Source organism: Capricornis sumatraensis, chromosome 2 (genome assembly GCF_032405125.1).
Source record: "Capricornis sumatraensis isolate serow.1 chromosome 2, serow.2, whole genome shotgun sequence".
Classification (NCBI taxonomy): Eukaryota; Metazoa; Chordata; class Mammalia; order Artiodactyla; family Bovidae; genus Capricornis; species Capricornis sumatraensis.
The window spans coordinates 88581231-88591180 of NC_091070.1; positions in this window are offsets into that span (position 1 = coordinate 88581231).

The window sequence follows — 9950 nt, forward strand, 5'->3', positions numbered from 1 at the left end:
CCACCCCCGGCCCTCTATCCGGCTCAGGGCCTGTGTCTGAGAGGGGAGGCTGGGTCTCGCTTGGGAGGACCTGGCTGCCCAGCAGAGGGGCCACCAGGGCAGGTTTGTCCATCCCGGCCTGTGGCTGGGCCAGGATGGAGGCTCAGAGGCATCCGTCTGCGGGCAGGGCCAGCTGGGTCCTGCCTGCCCCTTCAGGACCCTCGCCTGCCTTTTCCAAGTGCTTCCCCTCCACCCTGATGGTGGGTCTCCGCCGTCCCTGGGGTCATATTTCCCGGGAACATGGGGGAGTGGCGCTCTTGCTCTTCAGAACCACAGCTGAAGAGCTTTCCTGTCAGAGCAGCAGTTCTCAGATACGACAAGAATGACCTGAGAGCTTTACAAACCACTGCTGTCCAGGCTGCGGCCACACCAGTTACCGGTTTTAAAGCTCCCGGATGATCCAAACGTGTGGCCTTTGAGCCTCACAAGGACCCTGAAAGGCCGGGACTGTCGTCATCTCCACCGTGCAGGTGGGGACACTGGGCTCAGAAAAATGAAACCACTTGCCTGCCTGGGGTCAGAGAGCAAGTGAAAGGGACGAGGATCCCCTCTAGACCTGCACCCTGCTGGAAGCACCCAGGCTTCCAGAGCGGCTTCCAGTGGGACCACGAGGCCTCAGGCTGGCTCAGGAACTGGCCCTGTCTCCCCAGAAGTGGGGAGACATTTCTGCCCCCTCTTTCTCTGCATGCTGGGCTGGGCCTCCTCCAAGCCCCAGACTGCGGTGGGCCACTTCCACTCACCCAGCCAGGTCCTTTCACTGGAGAGGCGCGCCCTTTGGTCAGGGGGGAGGATGCATTTTTGAGGTGAAATATTGTACAACAGCCAGGAACGGAAAATATTAAAAGCCCATGGGCGCCAGCACGGTTCAGGCCAGGGCCAAAAAGTTCAGAAAAAAAAGGAATAAGGCTCCCTGCAGTGGAAACCCTGGGGTGGGGCGGGATCAGTCGCGTCACCCACACCCTATACTCCAGGCTGCCTCCATCTTCAGGGTTAGAGCAAGCCTTGCCTGGGCCACAGGAAGGTCCTGGGGTGGAGATTGCAAGGGGAAAGCCCCACAGGTGTATTGGATTTGGTCTGCCCTGCCCTGCGGAAATGGGCACAGAGAAGTGGGCCCACTGAGGATGGAATATCTTACTGGGATACACAGGTTCTGAAGGTTCCGGGAGCTGGGATGCTGGACATGGGCCCTGTCCTCTAGAGTTTTCACCATAGAGATGGTGCAGGCAAGGAAACAGACAATGTCAATAGAATGTGATAAACGCTTTGTGGGAGGAGTGTACAGGGCACAGGGCTCCTGAAGAGAGGAGAAGGGCAGTTATCTCAGTCCTGGGCTATGAGGAAGGGTTCCCAGAGGAGGAGGTGGTACCTGGCTGAGTTTGCTACAAATAGATATTTGAAGAATGTTCACAAAGCTGGAGTGTGGGTACGTGCCCTAGAAGCCTCTCTCTCTGTGTTGGGAAAACAGAGAGACGTCAGCAAATGGACCCATCCTCCCTGAGTGGGGGGCCTATCATCTCTCCTTTCCCCTCTGCCCATCGCATACACATTAAAGTGCAGACACACTCGTAGTCACAAACAGTTACATATAAACACATACACATATACAAGGTAGTGGAGAATGTACCAGCCTTCTTCTCGGTGAGATAGCTGTTTCTGTAAGAAAGCATTTTTAAAAATATTTATTTCTATATACTTCTCTGACTGCACTGAGTCTTAGTTGAGGGAAGTGGGGTCTTTAGTTGAGGGAGGTGGGATCTTTAGTTGAGGCACGTGGGATCTAGTTCCCCGACCAGGGATTGAACTCGGACTCCCTGAATTGGGAGAGTGGAGTCCTAGCCACTGGGATCGCCTGGGACATCCCAAGAGAAAGGTTTTAATAAGAACTGGAGGTAGAAGATGAGGCCCCCACAGTTGAAGACCTGTAGGGACAGGCTGCTGCTCTGCTGAAAACAGGAAGGAGGGTTCAGAGGGAGGTGTGAGGAGCAGCGGAAGAGGAAGAGGAGGGAGCTCTAGGGGCCATCTAATCCTCTCATTTAACTGTGGAGGAAACTGAGGTCCAGAGAGGGAAAGTAAAATGCCTGAGGCCACATTGTACCTGGGGGGTCAGCGCTGAGTGTGGGCTCACAGGAGTCATGACACACCCAGGCGAGCTTGCAAACCCCCGCACAGCCAGTCGTGGTGCACGCTCCCAGAGCAGGTATGCAACCGAGGCTGCCATTAATCACACCTGACGCTGCTCAGATCCCTCACTCAGCTGAGAGCTGGGTCAGCCTCCCTGTCTGCATCCCTTTCGCACTCCAGCCCTCACGGATCACCGGGCCCATAGCGGGAAGTAGAATATTTGGGAACTTTGGGTCAGGCTACCTGCAGGTCTGTTCTGAGCATCCCCTGGAAGTTCCCTGAAGCAGTGCAGGATGTTCACCCCTAGAGTGGACTCAGCTGCTCAGGGGTCAGGACTGGGAGTGCATCCTCAAGGGAAGATGTGCCTCAGGGCAGAGATGAAGCCTCACCGGACCCAGAACTGGGACTGCAGACCCCTAGTGTCACATCTCAGTGGGATGCCATGGAGTCTACTGGAGGCAGAGAGGTACCTAGACGTTTCTAGAGGAACCTAGAGGAACAGGAGACCTGGGCTCCATTGTGACTTCCCCCTCTCTCTATGAATGGCCTTGGGTAAATCCCTTTTCCTCTTGAGGATCTATGAATTTATTTTATTTAAAAGATTTTATGATATGGACCACTTTTAGAGTCTTTAATTGAACTTGTTACAATATTGTTTCTGTTTTATGTTTTGATTTTTTTTTTTTTTTTTTTGGCTACAAGGCATTTAGGATCTTAGTTCCCTGACCAGGGATTGAATCTGCACCCACTGCATTGGAAGGCAGAGTCTTAACCACTGGAATGCCAGGCAAGTCCCAGATCTATGAATTTATCACATTGAACCAGGGGCTGGAGACACAGAGATAAGGCACAGGCCTTCCTCTTCAGAAGTTTACGTCGGGTGAAGGAAGGCAGCATTTCCAGGTGGAGCAAAGAGCTGAACTCAGAGTGGGGCTAAGTGGGAAATAGTGAGGCTGGGGCTGGAGAGGAGGGTAGGCTGGAATGCTCAGCAGGCGCAACTGCCTGTTTCAGGTATGATGATAAACTCTCATATTGTGCTCGTAACCTTAACGGTAACATCACACCCTGGATCCCCATCTAGCTGTAACTGTGGGCCCACTGCTCCCTACTCAGGAAAGCACTGGTTATATGGTGTTTGGGAATGGCCACTGATTGGCTCAGGCTGAGCATCTGACCTAAACCCAGCCTATCCACCCACTGGCAGGTGACTGGTGAAGTGTGCTTCTTGGGAAAAGCTCCACCCAATAGGGGTGGAGATAGTAACTAGCTGAGCCAATCATAATGGCTCCTGGTAGAATGTGAACTAAGGAAATACAGGAGATGGACCTGTGAGGAGCAAGGTACAGAGAGAAGCTGCCATACAGAAAGAAGCAGTTGCTCCACTGGAGAAACATTCTGGAGAAACATTCAGGCAGCATGTGAGAGATTGGCCACCCTCAGTTCAGTTTTTGACTTCAGCTGTCTTTACGAGCTTGCTTTTTATTCAGACGGGCCTGAATGAGTCATCATTCTTGTTAAACTGTATAACTAGCTAAGAGCCCCCTCATTTCCTTGGCATGCCAAAGAGCAGCCAACTCTGTCCTGCATGCTGTAGAGAGGCCGCTGTGAGAAAACAGAAAGATCAGAGGATGGGAAATTAAGAGACCGGGCCTGGGTTCGAGGCTGACTCAGGTTCCCAAGTGTCCCCAAGAGCCAGGCCTTGGCAGAAGGCTGGGATACCTTGCACAGTGTGCTTTGTCCTTCGCTAGTTATGATCTGGCTCCAAGGGAAATGACAGACGAAAGCAGGTAAAGGCACCTGCTGCCTGTTCAGGGTATTCTGCTGTTTGATGGAAGCTGATTAGTTGGGTGCAGAGGATTCAAAGGGCTTCCCTGGCGGCTCAGTGGTAAAGAACCCGTATGCAATGCAGGAGATGTGAAGACATGAGTTTGATCCCTGGGTTGGGAAGATCCCCTGGAGAAGGAAATGGCAACCCAGTCCAGTATTCTTGCATGGGAAACCCCACGGACAGAGGAGCCTGGTGGGCTACAGTCCATGGGGTCGCCAAAGAGTTGGATACGACTGAGTGAGTAAACAACAAGAGGATTCACACCCTCTCTGTTCAAAGGGCCTCCAAGGAGATCTGAAAGAGAGCAGGGACAATTCTGGACACAGCACGGTGCTTGAAAGTCAGCCATCTCCTGGGCACTTCTCAGTAGACCCACATCTGGGTCCTGGGGAGAACAGAAGGGCTGTAAGTGAAAGCTAAAAGAACTGTTCCACTGAAAAGTTTGCCTATCTGGGCAATTACAGACCTGTTTTGGAATCAGGCAAAAGAGGCCTTTGTTCCTGCTATGCTACTGACCTTTGTACATGGAGAAAGCTCTATGGTGCTGGCATCAGTGACTTGAAGAGCTGCAGTATGGGGGAAGGGATTGGTCCATGAAGAAAAAAGTCTTTTCAACAAATAGGGCAAAAACAATTGGACATCTACGCGCAACAAATGAAGCTTGACTCAGACTTTGCACCATGTGCATAAGCTGGTTAAAAGTGAAAATAGACCTAAAGGCAAAATCTAAAAAATTTTTTAAAACTCCTAGAGAAAACACAAGAGAAAATTTTTGTGACCATGGTTTTGGCAAACATTTTTAGATCTAATACCAAAAGCAAAAATCCATAAAATTAAAAAATTGATAAATCAGACTTCAAAATTAAGAACTTCTGCTCTTCAAAAGGCATAGGAAGAAAAGAAGTCCCCTGGCGATCTGATGGTTAAGACTCTGCACTTTCACTGAAGGAGGCATGGGTTTGATCCTGGGTCAGGAAGTTCTGATGCTGTGCTTTGCAGCAAAAAAAAAAAAAAAAAAAAAGACAAGCTACTGGGGGAAAATACTTTCAAAATACATCTGATAAAGAACCTGTATCTATAATATATAAGATGCACTCAGAATTCAATAATGAGGAAACAAATAACTTAATTACAAAATGAGCAAAGTATGTGAATAGACACTTCATCAAAGAAGACATAGAAATGGCAAATAAGAGTATGAAAAGCTGCTCACCATCATTGGTTACCAGGGCAGTGTGAATTAAAACTAGACACACTACACAACCATTGGAAAGGCTTAAAAACAGCCAAAGGTATAATTTTAACAGTATCAAGTGTTAATGAGAATGCTGAGCAGTTGGAACTCTCATGTTGCTTGTGGGAAAGTAAATGGAATAATCACTCTGGGAAATAGTTTGGCAGTTTCTTATAAAGTTAAGCATACACTTCACTTATAACCCAACAATCACACTCCTAGATATTTACTCAAAAGAAGAGAAAAACATGTTTATACAAAAATTGGTACACAAATATTCATAGCTAAAATATAATTGCTAAAAACTGGGAGACAACCCACATGTCCTTCAGCTGGTGAACGAACAAAGAAGCTGTGGCGTATCCATACAATAGCATGCTACTCAACAGTGAAAAGGAATGGATTATTGACACATGCAACAACCTGGATAATTATACCAAGTGAAAGAAGGTAGACTTAAAAGGCTCATACCAAAGAATTCCATTTACAGGACATTCTCGTAAAAGTAAAATGACAGGAAAAGAGGACAGATCAGTGGTGGTCAGCAGCTGGGGAAAGGGAAGGGGGCTGACTCCAAAGGGAGTTTCTGAGATGAGGGAAATATTTTGTATCTTGATGGTGACCGTGGGTACAAGACTGTCTGCATTTGTAAACAATCATAGAATTTTCTACTCATTTAAAAATTATGCTTCAATTTTTAAAAATGGGAAGTGAGGGGACTTTCCTGGTGGCCCAGTGGCTAAACTCTGAGCTCCCAGTGCAGGGTACCTGGGGTTCAATCCCTGGTCAGGGAACTAGATCCCATAGGCTGCAACCAAAGATCCTGCGTGCCACCACTAAGACCGGTTGCAGCCAAATAAAATAAGTAATTTTTTTAAAAAAAGAAAAAGTAAAAGAAAAAAAGTAAAAAGAAGAGGGATTCAATTTTCGTCTTCCCTTTCTTTGCCTTTCCTGTTACTGGCCAACATTCTGTGCTCCAAGCTACTGTTCTCCTGGGGGTGGGAGTAATTTCTCAATTCGGCCGCCCTGAACATTGCTTTGTTTCTGGAAACAAAGAGTCAACCCACCGAGGACGATCTGTGCAGGCCCATGTCTGCTGTCTCCTGCCGTCCCTCCCTGTCTGGCTAAGCCTGCCCACCCAGGCCTTTCTAACTTCCATTCCGCTGGCTGCCTGTTTCCCAGGGCCATCTGGGGGCCCAAATCTTTATGGCCCAGGTGTTGTGTGGGTGAAATATTCTGCTTAGAAAGAGGGAGGCTCCTCACACTCCACTTTCCGCAGTTCTATCCCATTAAACGGCCATGGGTCCTGGAAATGTACGGTCTGAGAGGACATCCACCCGACATCTGCCTCATCTCAGCCCTGGTACAGGGCGTGCCCATCCCTGCTGCAGGCGGGAAACAGGCAGCTGTCAGATGCTTCAGGGTGAGCTTGATGAACACCTGGGGCAAATGCATCACACTGAGTGTGACTGGTCCAGGAGGGGAGTGTGAACACTCTTGCCATGACTCCCTGATAAGTGTGAACCCCCTAGTCCTACACAAACTTGTGAGTGGGGGTGTCCCTGAGACACATGGCGGGGGGACTGTGGGACACTCTGATGTCCATGTGTAGAATGTGAGCTCACTGATTTGTGCAGTGAACAGAACAAGGTCTCAGTGTGGGAGACGCTGGAAGTGAGGTGGAGACACTGGTGACTCTGAGCCCGCCATGACAGCTTGGGGAGCATCGTGGTGATGCCCACAGTCAGTGGTGAAGACGCTGGGGCTTCTGTGGGTGTGAGCACCTTGTGGTAAGTGTGGGGAGCACTAGAGATGCCATGTGTGAACTCAAGGTTGAGACCATGGTGAGTGCACCATAGGTCAGTGAGGTGACCTTTTTTAAAAAAAATGTTTACTTGTTTATTTGACTGCTCCCAGTCTTAGCTGTGGTGCATTAGTTTTTCTTAGTTGTGGTCTTAGTTGGGATCTAGTTCTCTAACCAGGGATCGAACCCAGGCCCACTATATTGGGACTGTGGGGTCTTAGCCACTGGACCACCAGGGAAGTCCTAAGGTGACATTTTTTTTTTTTTAAGTTTGAGGAGCATGAACACAGTGAGCATGTTACACAAGGTGGAGGGCCCTACTGGACATGTTTTGGGGCATCTGCAGACTGTGCCCATTCTCAGAGTATCTGCTCCCCACCTACAACCTTTGAAGAGTCAGCACACCCTCATAAGACCAGATGTTGACCAGCAGGCCACAGTGTGTGCAGCTACGCGTGACTTGCATGGTTCTGAAGGTTTCTTTTTCTTTCATTCTCTAAGCTGGAGTTGTTAGAGTTGTTCAGTTTTGCCCAGCTCTTCTGGGAAGTGCTGATGTGGTTACAGGGTGAGAGGAAGTGATTCATGGGTAGGTTTGCCGAAGAACAAAGGGAGGGTAAATGCTGAGGTTAACAGCTATTAAAGTGGTTTTTGATATCAAGATTCAACTACTGGTATCAAGATTAGTTAGTAGTCAGAGGGATTTCCCTGGTGGTCCAGTGGTTAAGAATTCGCCTGCTAATGCAGGGGACATGGGTTCAATCCCTGGTCAGGGAAGATCCCACATGTCACAGAGCAACTAAGCCCATGCGCCAGAGCTACTGACGCCCGTGTGTCTAGAGTCTGTGCTCTGCAACAGGAGAGGCCCCTGAAGCAAGAAACCTGTGCATTGCAGCGACTAGTAACCCCTGCAAGGCACAGCTAGAGAAGGCCCACGCACAGCAACAACGACCTAGCGAAACCACAATAAATTTTTTTAAAAGAATCTGGATTAAAAAAAAAGTTCAGTAGTTAGACATTTCAGGTTGACTCCTACTCAACCTGAAGTAGGAGTTGTACTTTTTGGTTTGTGGTTGTCTTTTTGGTAGGTATGTGTCATTTTCCGCTTCCTAACATCCATTCTTCCTACTTTTGATGACAGCATCACAGTTTTTCTTTGGGAAAAATCAGTCCCTGTGATTCCAGTGAGACGATCTACCCCTACCTCCAGAAGTGGACTAATCAGAGCTTTCCACCTCCATGGTTACGGGCACAGGAAGGGGCCAGAGAGAGCCTTTCCCAGGACTTCTGCTGGAACACAGAAGTCATGCTTTTTCGATTGGAGATTTGAGACGTGCTAGAAAGGAGCCTGGATCTATACCACATGTGTTCAGTTACTGTTGCATAACAAACTATCCCAAATCTTAGTGGCTTAAATGATGATCATTTTTTCATATCCTCAGAATTCTATAGGTCAGGGTCTCATGTAGGGCTTGACTGGACAATTCAAAAAACAATGAGTTGGATTGAGGCCACTCTGTGGCACTCATCTAGTAGATGAGCTGGTCTGGCCTGGCGGGTCCAAGACAGCTACACTCATATAATTGGTGCCTTCATGGTGAGGGCTGGAAGACTGGGCTCAGCTGGGACCTCCTACCATTACACTGACACCAGGCCTTTCCAGTTTGGTGGTCTCTGGGAAGTAAGCTGGCTTTCCCCAGAGCAGACATCCCAGGTGGAAGTTGTAGGACCTTTTCTGACCTAGCCTTAAAAGTTCACCTCGTTCTTGGTTAGAAGTCAGTCATAGGCCAGCTGAGATTCAAGGGGAGGGAAATTAGATTCTACTTCCTGATGGCAGAAGAAGGCAATCACCTTGTACATGAACATGCGCAATGGGAGCTATTGTTCCAGCCAACTTGGGAAAATACAGACTCTGCTACAGCCTCCTTGGGAAAAAAAAAAAAAAACATCTCAGAGAAAGCAGTTGAGGCAGGGAAGGAGAACAATCCTGATGATGTTATTTGAGTCCCTGGATCCAATTTTCCCCAGGACTTCAGTTTTCACAACCATTAGACCCCTTTTCTGTATAATCCAATCTGAGTTGTGATTTGTCTCTTGCAGCTGGAAGCTCTTTTACCCTTAGCGTGTATGTGTAACTGTGTGCTGAGTTGCCACAGTCATGTCTGACGCTTTGCAACCCCAGGGACTGTAGCCCCCCCAGGCTCCTCTGTCCATGGGATTCTCCAGGCAAGAATACTGGAGTGGGTTGCCATACCCTCTTCCAGGAGTTTTTACCAACTCGGAGATCAAACTTTTGTCTCTTATAACTCCTGCATTGGCAGGCGGGTTCTTTAACCATGGCACCACCTGGGAAGCCTCTGAGTGTGTATATCGGTTATCTGTTACATTACAACAAATCACCCCAAAACTTAGTGCCTTACAACAATGATTATCATTTCCTGTGATTCTGTGGGTGGCTAGGCCATTCTTTTGCTGGACTTACCTGGCTCACTTATGCAACTGCTGAGGTAGAAAGTTCAAGATGTCCTCATCCACATGTCTGGATGTAGGCTGGGGGTCTCAGTTCTCCTTCATGTGGCCTGTCATCCTCTAGGAGAACAGACTGACTTCTTTATATGGTGGCCTCAGGAGAGTGTTCCTAGGGAGTGAAGGTGGCAAGATCTCTTGAGTATCATTTCTGTCATTCCTGTGTTCAAAGTAAGTGACAAAGTCAGTCCAGGTCTAAAGGGTGAGTAAAGAGACTCTACCTCATAATGGGAGAGTTGCAAAGAATTTGTGGCCATATTTAATCCACCACAGTATGATAGATAGCTGGATCATATTAGATAGGGACATTTTTGAAATTAGTGTGTGTATGGGAAGAAGGATGTGTGTGCCAGGCAGGCAGAGCCAGAGTATTCTAGCATGTTCGCACTGAGGAGCACACA